This window comes from Tenrec ecaudatus, chromosome 12, assembly GCF_050624435.1.
Source record: "Tenrec ecaudatus isolate mTenEca1 chromosome 12, mTenEca1.hap1, whole genome shotgun sequence".
Lineage (NCBI taxonomy): Eukaryota > Metazoa > Chordata > Mammalia > Afrosoricida > Tenrecidae > Tenrec > Tenrec ecaudatus.
In genome coordinates, this window is record NC_134541.1 from 48,555,299 (window position 1) to 48,567,336 (window position 12,038).

Sequence of the window (12,038 nt, forward strand, 5' to 3'; positions counted from 1 at the left end):
TATCACTTGATCTCCCTTTTGACCCAGTTAAAAGGGTCATTTGTTCTAGTTTTAATATTTTCTAGTTTCTTTTTGATTGAGGTTTTTATTTGTTTTTCTTTATTATTGTTGTTAGTTTATTTCTTGATGTTTTTCTGTATAGAGAGAGCAATTGGAATAATGGATCCTCAGGGATATGACTGGGGAGGTGGGTGGAAATGGTGAGCTAATAATGATGAGTGTACGGGAACAAACAAACTGTTCTAAAATTGACTGTGGTGATGATTATACGACTTCTCTGGATTTCATTGAACTATATTGAATTATATGATGTATGAGTTATATGTCAACAAAATAATTTTTTAATTGGCACTATAAGTATGCATAAGATAAAATGGATTGGTGTTGACCATTGTGAGTGAGAAAATCATTTAATTTAATATGCCAAAAATCACATATCCCACAGGAATGGCCTTGCATCCATTGTGAAAAATAACGCTGAGTACTACATCTTGAAGTACAATACTGTCTGTGAGAGAATCCTCTTACAAGGAAATCTAGTCAATACAACTATGATTCAAGTTGATGCACAAACCACTAGAGCTACTGTGTCAGGCTGGGTTGTCTAGAGAAACAAATCCAGAGACACTCATATATGTGTGAGAGATAGCTTTATATGAAAGAGTAACTGAATATCAAGAAAATGTCTCAGCTCAGTCCAAATCAAGTCCATAAGTCTGATATTAGCCCATAAGTCCAATACTAGTCCATAAATCCCTCTTCTAACTTACGTGGCTACATGAATTGATGGAGAATACAGGAAGATCACAGGTCAGTAGGTGAAAAGTCTTGTGGATCCAATGCCAGTGGAAGAATCTTAGTGCTGGTGTGAGTCTCCACATGGGTCCTCCAGCTCTCTGAGTGTGGTTCTTCAACAGAAAGATTGAAGCAGAGAGAGGTGCTCTCATAGGTTTCAGAAAGTCTCCACATGAAGGGGAAGGCAGAGCGAGAGGGATGCTGGCCTCCAGAAAGCCATTTATTTGGTCAACCTCCAATGAAGTTGCAACCTGATTGGCAAGCTAAACTCCACCCCTTCACTCTTAATACCCTCAAATTGACATGCGTTATGTAATTACCACAGCTATTGTTTCAGAAATTAAATAATTCTACCCATGTCTTCAGTCTGAAATTGATCAAACAAGCAATTAGGATGCATAGAAAATTATTTATAACTGAAATGCAAAAGTTGGAAACAAAGAGGAAGAAAAAGTAGCTGAAAAATATGATTCTTGGAATAAAAATGAAGGTGAAGATCACATAATGTAATTTTGCAAGACTTTTTCATCACAAATGTCTTTTTTCCAAAATAAAAACAGCGATTACACACGTGGACTTATCCAGATAAACTACAAAGAAATCAACTTAACTATATAATTTAACTGGGAGAAAAGATGATGGGAGAAGCCAATAACAGCAGAGAAAAGGAGGCCAGGGGATGACTGTGGAACGGGCCATCAGGTGCTCATATATAAGTTCAGGTGGAAGTTAAAGACAAACAAGTTTTTGAAGGCCAAAATATGCCTTGAGTATATTCCACCTGGATTTTGAGAATATCTCAAAAATAGATTTGCTGCATCAAGCGCCAGTGCCAGCAAACCTGATAGCTCTGGGATGCCATTGAGAACACCACATTGAAAGGAAGAAAAGAGTCATCAAAAGACAGAAAAGAAAGGAAAATCAAAGGAAATGTCCAAAGAGACGCTTGCTCTTAATCGTAGAGTACCTGAGGCAAGTGGAAGAAATGATGTGTCTAAGAGCTAAACAGAAAATTTCAAAGAGCAGCTAAAAAAGACACAGTAAAATATTATAATGCAATGTGAAAGGACCTTGAGTTAGAAAACCAAACAGGGAACACACACTCAGTGTATCTTACACTGAGAAAACTGAAGAAAAAACTTCAAGCCTCAAATTGCAATACTAGAAAATTCTATGGGCAAAATATTGTATGATGCAGAAAGCATGAAAAGAAGATGGAAAATAATACTCTGAGTCACTGTACTAAAGAGAGCTAGTCTACATGCAGTCATTGCAAGAGGTAGCACATGAGCAAGAACCAATAGTACTAAAGGAAGGAGGTCAAGCGGCACCAAAAGGTTGTGCTAAATACCAGGCTCCAGGAATTTGTGGAGTACCATTGTAATGTTCCAGCAAGCACTGGAGGCATTCGCTCACGTATGCCAGGAAGCTGGACCAACTGACTGGAAGAGATTCATATGAGTGCCCTTTCTAAAGGTGACCCAACAGCATACTCAAATTGTAGAACAATATCATTATTATCTCAGGCAAGTAAGATGTTTCTGAAGATTATCTACAGTGAAAGCAGCAGTATGTTGACCGGGAGTTATCAAAGGTTCAGGCCAGATTCAGAAAAGAATGTGGAACAAGAGATATCATCGCTAGTGTTAAATAGACCGTGGCAAAAAACAGATACTACCATCAAGATATTTACTTGTGGTGTTTTTTTAATTGTTCTGATTGACTATGCAAAGACATTTCATTGTGTGGATCATCTATGTATATGGACAACCTTGAAAAGAATTTGAATTCTTAGAGTATTTCTCTGTGCTCATGTGGAATCTGTAGATGGATCAAGAGATAATTGTGCATAAGAACAGGGAATGCTGAGTGACCTAAAATCAGGAAAGGCCTGGGTCAGGGTTGTATACAATCACCATACTTATGCAATCTTTATACTGAGTAAATAGAGAAGTTGGATTATATGAAGAAGAATATGACATCAGGTTTGAATGGTTTATTAGCAACCAGCAATATGTAGAAGAAACAACGTTGCTTGCTGACAATGAGATGAACTGGAAGCACTTGCTGATGAAGAGTAAATATCGCAGACTTCAGTAGGGTTATGACTCATACGAAGAAGACCAAAGTCCTCACAACTGGGCCAATAAGTAACGTAATGATAAACGGAGAAAACACCGAAGTCAAAGATTTTATCCTGCATGGATCCACACCCAATGCTTATAGAGGCAGCAGTCAAGAGAGCAAAGAGCAGGATATCAAGGAACCAGACATGCGATCCAGCTCTGGCAAATGGTGAAGGGTCAAAAGGATTCTACTCTCCTCGGTCTCGCTCTTATACTAAAAGGCTTATGACACCAAGAAGGTGTCACCAGGCTGTGACACAATTGATAGGTTGAGCTCAGCTCCTACCGTTACCCAGGTGTGCCCAGTTGACATAATCCCTGACCATCACAACATGAGGAAGTTGGACATTGAATACGGAAGACTGAAGAAAAATCAATGCATTTCAACTACAGTGTTGCCAAAGAATACTGAAAGTACAATTGACTGCCAAAAGAACAAACATCTATACTGGATGAATAGCCAGAAGACTCCTTTAAGACAAGGATGGCAAGACTTTTCTCACTTACTTTGACATGTTGTCGAGAGAGCAGTCCCTGGGGAAGGACATCATGCATGGTAGAGTAGAGGGGCAGCAAGAAAGAGGAAGGCCTTCAGCAAGAAGAGTTGACACAGTGGCTGCACTTATGGTCTCCAGCCTGAGAGCTGTGAGGATGGCCCAGGACCGGGCAATGTTCCCTTCCACTGTACATAGAGGGGTGATGAGTTAGAACTGACATGACAGCACCTAAGAACAACACAACTGTGCAAGCCTCATCTTTCTACGGCGGAGCAGCTGGTGGTTTCCAACTGCTGACCTTGCAATTAGCAGCCCGATGCATAACCCACTATAACACCGGGGGTTATCCCACTACAGAGGGATGCAAATCAGAATGACATTGAGGTATCAGCTCGCTGCAGCGTTAGCAGCAAAGTTCAGGAAAAATATGAACACATACACACACAAATACAATGCCAGGGGCAGTGAAAAATGGCACACCATTACGGAAAACAGTCTGGCAATTCTTTTAAAAGTTATAAATAAATATAATCATCAAAATAAAATAAATATAAAGACACACTGTGCAGGCTACAAGTAGATACATATACAGACACACAGACTGAGCAGGGGTGGGAAAACAAGTGGGACTACATCCAACAAAATATACAAGATTGACAGAATATTTCTGCATGTACATTTATAAGTACTGCAAGTATAGTCATAAAGACAGCTACCTGGTCAACAAACTATGAAAGGTCCATATCTGTGCCCATTCCAAAGAAAGGTGACTAAATATAAATCAAATGATCAAGCAAATACACTATTAAAGGTATATCCTACAGAAATAAGGCCCATGATATGGATAGATATATGCATGGCATGTTCAGTACAGCATTATTCAAAAAAGCAAAACAGCAGAAGCAATCTAAATGGTACATACACATGATGGAATACTATGAGACAGACACACAATGGAACAATACAAAATGTTAAAGACAAAAATATGAATCTGTAAAACACCACATAGTATGGACTAAACTGGAAAATACAATGAGATTAATTAGGTAATCACAAAAGGGCAAATATTGTCTGAAAACACCGAGTTGCCCTAATTAATGTTTTCTTAGTGGTTACAGGTTCTAACTGCAAGATCAGCAGTTCAAAACCACCAGTCACTCCTGGAGAGACTGGTGGGGCTTGCTACTCCTGTAAAAAGTTACAGTCTCAAAACTCAAAGGGGCAGTTCGATGCTGTCCTATAGGTTCACAATGAGTCATTGATACAATTGCAGTGAATTTGGATTTTGGTTTATTTTACTCTGGAGTTGTCATAATTAATGTTCTATATTTTACTTCTCTGGGTTGTAATATCCGTTGCAATCACTACACTGTACTCACAGAATCTATGGTTGAAGGGCTTGTTTGAAAAGTTAACAACAACAACAAATTGCAAGGGGAAGAAGAAACAAAAATAAGCTCACACCCAAATTCACAAAAACCTATTTTTTTTTAAAACCAAAGTACTTTTTAAATGCGAACAGAACCTCAGTGGGCTCAGAAAAAGATGGTGCCAATATATTTATCTCATTGTTTGCATAAACGTGGACAGTTTTCTGACCTCAGCAGCTGTAAGACCAGTGTCAGGAAAGCCCCACCCTCCTCTGGAGGCCCCAACTTGAAAGGTCAGGGGGTTCAGGGGGTGTGACTCAAGGGCAGATATTTCTCTCCTGGACCCTGGGATGCAGTGGCAGCCCCGGCGTCTGCCTTCTAAACCCTCATTCACAGCCTGGGGCTGCCTCAAGTCCAGATGGTACCAATGAACTGAACTGGGCCGCTGCTGACCACTGCTCCACTGCCTGCTGGCAGGGGTGGCTGTCAGCTCTGCCCACAGGACCCCAATCTGGGCTGGGGCCTAGGGAGGTGACTTCCTCTCACCTCTCAGCCTACTGCCCCAGGACAAAGGGTAGGCGGAGGCAAGCTCCTCCCTCAAGCCAAAACCAACCAGGAGCTTTGCCAGTCTAGTGAAGGTCCCCACCTCCACCCCACTCCCAGCAGCAGTAGGGGCTGGCCTGGCCTGGCCCTAATCTTCTGAAGGTTCCAACCAGGTTTACAGTGTTATTTTTAATCACTATGTTTGTGCAGGGATGAGTGTAAAGGGGAACTGAGGTACAGGGAGGAAGACAGACATAGTTGACAGGACAAGGGAGAGCAGCAGAAGAAATAGCTTTATTAGGGGAGTGGACTGGCAGGGAGAGCTCCCGGACGAGGTTCCGAGGTTCCGTGACCTAGGCCAACAGGTCAGGGAAGTCCTGCTCAGCAGCTGGGGGTGAGGGTTTTTAAAGGGGTGGTGAGGAATGTATGGCAATTATGGCAATTAGCATATGGGGTCTGGAAACTCAGAGAATTGCTTGTCCACTCCTCCTCCTGGCTTTCTTATTAGCATTTGGGGTCTGGAAACTCCAAGAATTGCTTGTCCACTCCTCCTCCTGGCTTTCTTATTAGCATTTGGGGTCTGGAAACTCTGAGAATTGCTTGTCCACTCCTCCTCGTGGCTTTCTTAGAACCCAGAACATCTGGTTTCACTGGTTATCTTATCTGGTGATGATCTTATCTGGTGCCATCTGCTGCTGACTTTTGGGAAGTGCAGGGAAGCACGTGAAGGGCCGGAATTAGTCCAAACAGAGGGGTGGGGTGGGGGGGATGCTGACTAGTTCAGACCCGGCCCAAACATTCCAAACGTTTTAATATTTGTAATGGGGCGATGTTTTCTGTCTTAACTACTTCCTGCTGAGATAGGGCAAAGAAGGCGAGGATTGAGTTAGAATGTTGGGGGCCAGGCTAGTCAGCAGCGGACTGTAAGGGTGAAGAAGCTGACTGAAGGTCAGGTTGGAGATATCTTTCATCCGTTCCTGCAAGAAACTAAACACACAAAGAGATAAAAGCCAAAGTACACAGATTAGAGGCCGAATGAGGGGCATAACCCAGGCCATGGCAGGACTTTGAAACCATGAGAAGCTAGTGATGCTCCACTGACGTTTCCTGATTTTATTGGCCATGGTGCGGAGTGCCTTCACATTTTAACTATGCCCGATTCATTAATATAATAACAACAGTCTCTATTTAGATGCATGCATGTTCCTCTTTTATCTGCTGTCAGTAAGTTAAGAACTTGGCAGTTTTGTAGGGTGACCCGTGCTAAGGCTGTTAGCTGTCTTTTGAAAGAGATAAGAGTTATCAGTTTGATGTTTTGTGCACTGGATGATGGCTACTTTTGCTGGCAGCGAAGAGCCTGTAAAAGATTAACTATTAATTTGCCTTTTACTATGGGGGACCCTTTGGTAGTCAGAAAATCCCCACTCCTTCCAGATGGTGGCATGACAGTGAGCTATAAGGAATGCATAATTAGTATCAGAATATATACTAGCCGTTTTTTCCTTTAGCTAGATGGAGAGCTCGAATGAGAGCAACAAGTTTCGTTTTTGAGACGTAGTTTTTATTGGGAGGCATGCAGCTTTCCAGACTTGGTCAAGTGAGAGGGCAGTATGTGCAGCCTGCCATTGCCTCTGGGCATCTACCACAGAACTGCCATCAACACACACAGTTAGATCTGGGTTAGGATACAGTTGATCAGAGTCTGGGTCGGGGCAGTGTTAGTGCCTCAATTGCCTGGGGGCAGGAGTGAACACTAAGTTCCAGTGAGCCTAGGAGCTGAGGCAAGAGAGTTGCTGGGTTTAAAGAGGGAGCCTGGTGCAGAGTTATGTTAGGGTTTTCGATAAACATGAGATAGATTTCCTGCAAGCAGCTTGGAGACAGCAAAGATAGGACTTGGTGAGAGGGCATAGAGCAGGCCCCAGGGGCTGAACCAGGACTCTGACTGCTATACCTTGTTTTTTGCCTGTGTAGAGTAAAAAAGTTTGGCAGGGTTTGGCAGACGCAGGGGTGGGGGTGAAGGAGGGCATGAACACATTCACTTCTTTTTTATTAACTTTTCGGCAAACAACTTTGCACAGCCAGATATTCTATAATAAGTCATCAACTCTTTTTCTGATTATTCTGACCTTCTGAAACTTACTGTTTCCATCTAGAGTTAAACATTCACTGAAATGAAAATTGTATTAACTGTCAGCAAAGGGTTAAAGGTCTGTTGGGAGTTGCTCCTGCTGCACTGCATAAAGGCTGCTGGGGGAGGTTAATGGTTTAGTTATAAGGCAGAAAGTGGGGACTTAATGTAAAGTATTTGTTCACTCAAAGTCAGTGGTAGGAGGTTCTTTATGACTGAGAGTTACACTCTGACTGGTGGGGGAGGGGCACAGGCTTAAACAGATAGCAGCAGAATGAGATAAGTATGTCTTGGAGGGAGAGAGATGTTAAGGGAGTTGGACTGTGTCTGCTTTAGAACTGTTTTAGGAGGGACTGCAGGTAAAGGCAAAGGGATGCTGACAAGTTGAGTTAAGGGGAATGGTGGAAAAGTTATAGTGGAGGGAGAATGTGGGACAAAAGAGTATAGGGGTCAGGAATTACTGGATATATGGGGACAACAGCTTCGTTAATGAAGCACAATGGGAATATAAGGAAGGAATGAGTAAAGAGCTAGTACACCTGGGGCAGGTAGGCTTGCCATCAATATCAATGACTGAGATTGAGGAAGGGCTGCCTAGCCCTGAAAATGAGGGCAGGTCGGAAAAGCTAGCTTATGTAGAAGGAAATTTACTCACCCAATCCCTTGAGCAATACCTCAGGCTCAGTGAGGGTGACGGGGGTCCAGTCAGGGTCTCCTCAGACTTCAGCCAATCCCAGCAGGGCCAACGGTGGGTCAGGAATTGGAAGGACAGTCCCCCCATGTGGAGATGCAAAGGGCCTGTTGCTTTTCCAAGGATAGTTGGACTTCCAGTGTCCGCTTTGACCACACGCTGGGCAGGGTTTGGTTGGAGCTATAGGCCTGGGACACTTTTGTGACCAGTGCCCTTCTTCTCTGAACCCGAAGCAGGTGCCAGGTGGAGGTCATTGTTCCATACACTCTTGCCCCGCGCTGCCCTTCTGGGGCCTCGGGGGATCGCCAGCCGCAGGGCCGCTACTAAGGCTTGAGTTTGAAAATTACTTCTGCCGAAACCAGGCATCATGGGCTGACTCTGCCTGCTCCTCAGACTGTTAAAACTTTAAATGCCATATTTGCTAAATCTTGGAATGGGATTTGAGGGCCTTTCTTCCGCCTTTTTAAGCTTTTAATATAAAGCATCAGTTAAGTAGCTTAAAAAGTGGCTGGATTTTTGTCAGACGTTTGAGTGATTTTAAGATTATTAAAATTGACTCCTATATGGGAAATGGCCTGAAGCCAAGCCAGGGTACACTGAAGCATTTTTTTTACAGAGGGCATGTTTGTCCCTACCTGCTTGATTGTTAATTTGTCCCTACCTGCATGATTGTTCATTTGGTAACTCTAACCAGGTTTTTGTCTGGGAACCACGTAGGTCAGGGTCGGTCAGGTGAACCTGGTTGGGGTGCTGCTGAACAGGGAGAAAAATGCATTCCCTCTTATCTGCAGTTAGGGTGGAGGAAAGGATGACAAAAATATCAGGCCAGGACAAATCATAAGCTTGAGTTAAATATTGAAGCCCCTTAATGTAAGTGGTGGGATCATTATAAAGGACTCTAAACGCTTTTCAATCTGAGATAAATCAGTGAGAGAGAAGGGAACATGAACCGACCACTCTTCAGTCCCAGCCACTTGCCGGAGTGGACAAAGAACAAACTGGCTAACTGGCGGGTGGGCGAGTACAGATTCGGGTTCCTCCAGAGAGGCAGATAGATCAGGAGAAGAGCATGTGGGGGCTCTGGTTGTGGCCAGAACAGGGAGAGGGGTGAGAAGGAGGGGAGGGGAGACAAGGTGTTCAGGCAGGTTTGAAAAGGCAGACACCAGAGGGGGTCCAGAAGCAGGAGGAGAGGAGGAATCTTCTTTAGTCAAGAGGACTTGGGAAGGGGTGCAGGAAATACAGAGGAAGGGACCGGAGCTCAGAGAAAAGGCGTCCTGGACGTACAGAATCTCAGACTATTTTTGAGTTTACTGGCAGAAATTGTGGAGATTTTAGAGGATGTTGAAATCAAAGGGCGGCAATTAAAGTTGTTACTTCCTGGAGCTTTCTGACCCCTCCCTCCTGCAGGTCTCAGGGTGGCAACCGTAGATTTGTGCCCTGCTTCTCTATCTAGGAGAGGTCTGTCAGAGGTTGTTGGCTCAGAGAAGGCTGAGCAGGAAAGGAGCCTGGAAGGGGAGGGAGAGAGAGAGAGACTCCAGGGAGTCTGAGGGGTCTGGCTCGGGGAGGGGACAGTGTCAGAGGCACAATGCCTCAGCCTTTGGGAGTTGAGGGGTAGCGGTGGAGGTGATGGTGAGGGACACCCAGAATATGTAGAAGGCCTTTCTCGTGGCGCAGAGGAGTCAGGGGATCTGGAGAAAGACGGAAAGGGAGTACTGTCAGGGGCCTGATTAAGAGAGTGTTTGCCTAAGAGAACTTGAGCAGGGTGACAGGTAGTAGAGAGGGCCAGGAGTGAAGAAAGAAAAAGACCTGAACATATGGGATATCTGATTATTTGTGAGTTTGTTGACAAAAATTGTTCAGGTTGCGGAGAATGTTAAAATTGAAAGTGCTATTTTCTGGCTAGCTGACTCATTGTCCAATTGGTATTGAGGCCAAACTTGGTTACAGAAAAAGCCCAGGCATTTAGGGCAGCAATCAGAAGCCAAACCAAATTCAGTCAGCTTGGCAGTAGGCACCCCAAAGGACTGTCCTTCGGGGGGTTGGACAGAAGACTTCCCAGTGTGTCTCAAGCTGCAGGGGGTACGGACAGAGAAGGGCGTCCCCTGGTCCCTGTTCAAACCGTTCAGTCAGGAGGTGGCCTGGTAACCCTGAGTGGCATCCTGGTCAGAGCTAGGGGCCCAGTGGGAGAGTCCTGGACTCTCCAAAACAGGAAGGTTCCCTGGCGCTGCAGGCCTGTGGCTTTAACTGGCAGACAGGGACCTGGCTCAGAGAGAGGCACAATGGAAGCCAAGGAGGGGGAGGGAGAGGGGGAGTGGGGCCTGGCTTTAAGGCAGGTAAAAATGGAATTTAGTTAGGCCTTTGTTCAGGGTGAGAGTTAGAGGAAGCAGATAATTTTAGAGAAAGCACTGCAGGGCCGCAGACGCAAAACACACAAACAGGTAGAAAGGGCTCAGACACCCTCTGCACTCCAGTCCAGGCAGAAGGTGCAGTGACTGCTAGGCCTTGTGCTAGGAGGCCTGTGATCAGCAGGAATCCCAGGGGGTAAACACAGAGACAAAAGGCCGGAGGCCACATGAGAGGAGATAGACACAGAAAAAAGATGGACAAGAGAAACTGGCCTTATTGTTGCACCCCTTTCGGGGAAAGGCAATTCTTTCCAGCTCCTCTGGGTACCAGGGCTGCAGAATAAACCCCTGCCGTGGCGCCACATTTAGCTTCCTGGAGTACTTGCTCTTCAGGGCTTTGAGCTAGTTAGCCTCCTGCGGACGCATGTTCCCGTATGAGATTGCTGGTCCTCCGTGTCCAGAGCGACAAATGAGACAGAATGAACATACACAGAGTTACTGACCAGAAGTCGCTCTTTCAGACAGGCTCCAGAAGTTCGAGAGGAGAGGAGGGGTGGGCTGCGTCCCAAGTGAAGCAGGGCCGGGACAGCATGAAGCCCATGTCCCTACCTCTCCCGGGTTTTCAGGCACCAAATGTAAAGGGGAAACTGTGTAGGAAGCATCCAACTGATCAAGGTGTTTACTAATGGGTGACTATTTATGCCTCTGTGTCTCTGCAGACAAAAGCATTGCAAAATGACTGTTGTTTGTGACTTTGCTGCTAAAAGCATTGAGGGATAACTCAGCTATTTAAGATCTCTTTGAGGCTCTCTTGAATCTTGCATATCCGTGTGATTGTCCTTGAACCTAGTGCTTTTAGTATTCTAAAGTTAAGAAACTGTGACTAGTTAAGTAACATTTGCATAGATAAGAGTTTAGGAATGTTTAAGTTCTTTGATGTTTGTTTTGTAACCAATTCCCTTGTGTAAGAAGAGTATATATACCAAGCTTCAAATATACTCCAGAATCCAGTCCATCAGATTGGAGTCCTCCCGATCCCATGCTTTGTACATAGCTCTTTCTTATTTCTCAGACTTGCGTCAAGGGGAAGTCAGGCCCTTCCATTCCCTGCGCCTGCCAGATTGCAAACACCAAACTAGCTGTACGCCTCAGGCTGTGATCTGAACAGGCGAACTTCCTCCCCCAAATGTCAGGTGTCCTCATCGCCCAGCCCCATTTTGCACGGGGCTGGCAGGCCCCTCTGCTATGCCCATGGCTGTCCGGGGTTTGATGAGGCCTAGGCAGCTGGGAGGGCAGGGTGGGGTCTCAGGGAAGGGGTGTCTGTGCCTGTCCCATCCCAACCAGGGCTCTGGAACAAAAGGGGAGGGCAGAGCCAGCCGGTTGATGGGTCACACCTTCCAAAGGACCCAAGGTCCTGAGAGACCCCAGAATCCGATGCTAGAGGTGAGGTGGGAGCACCCCCAGGAGCCTCCATCTGACATTCCAAAGTAAGGGTGGGCATGGGGTGGGAGAGCCGAGGCTGCCCAGGATCCCTATGTCAGGA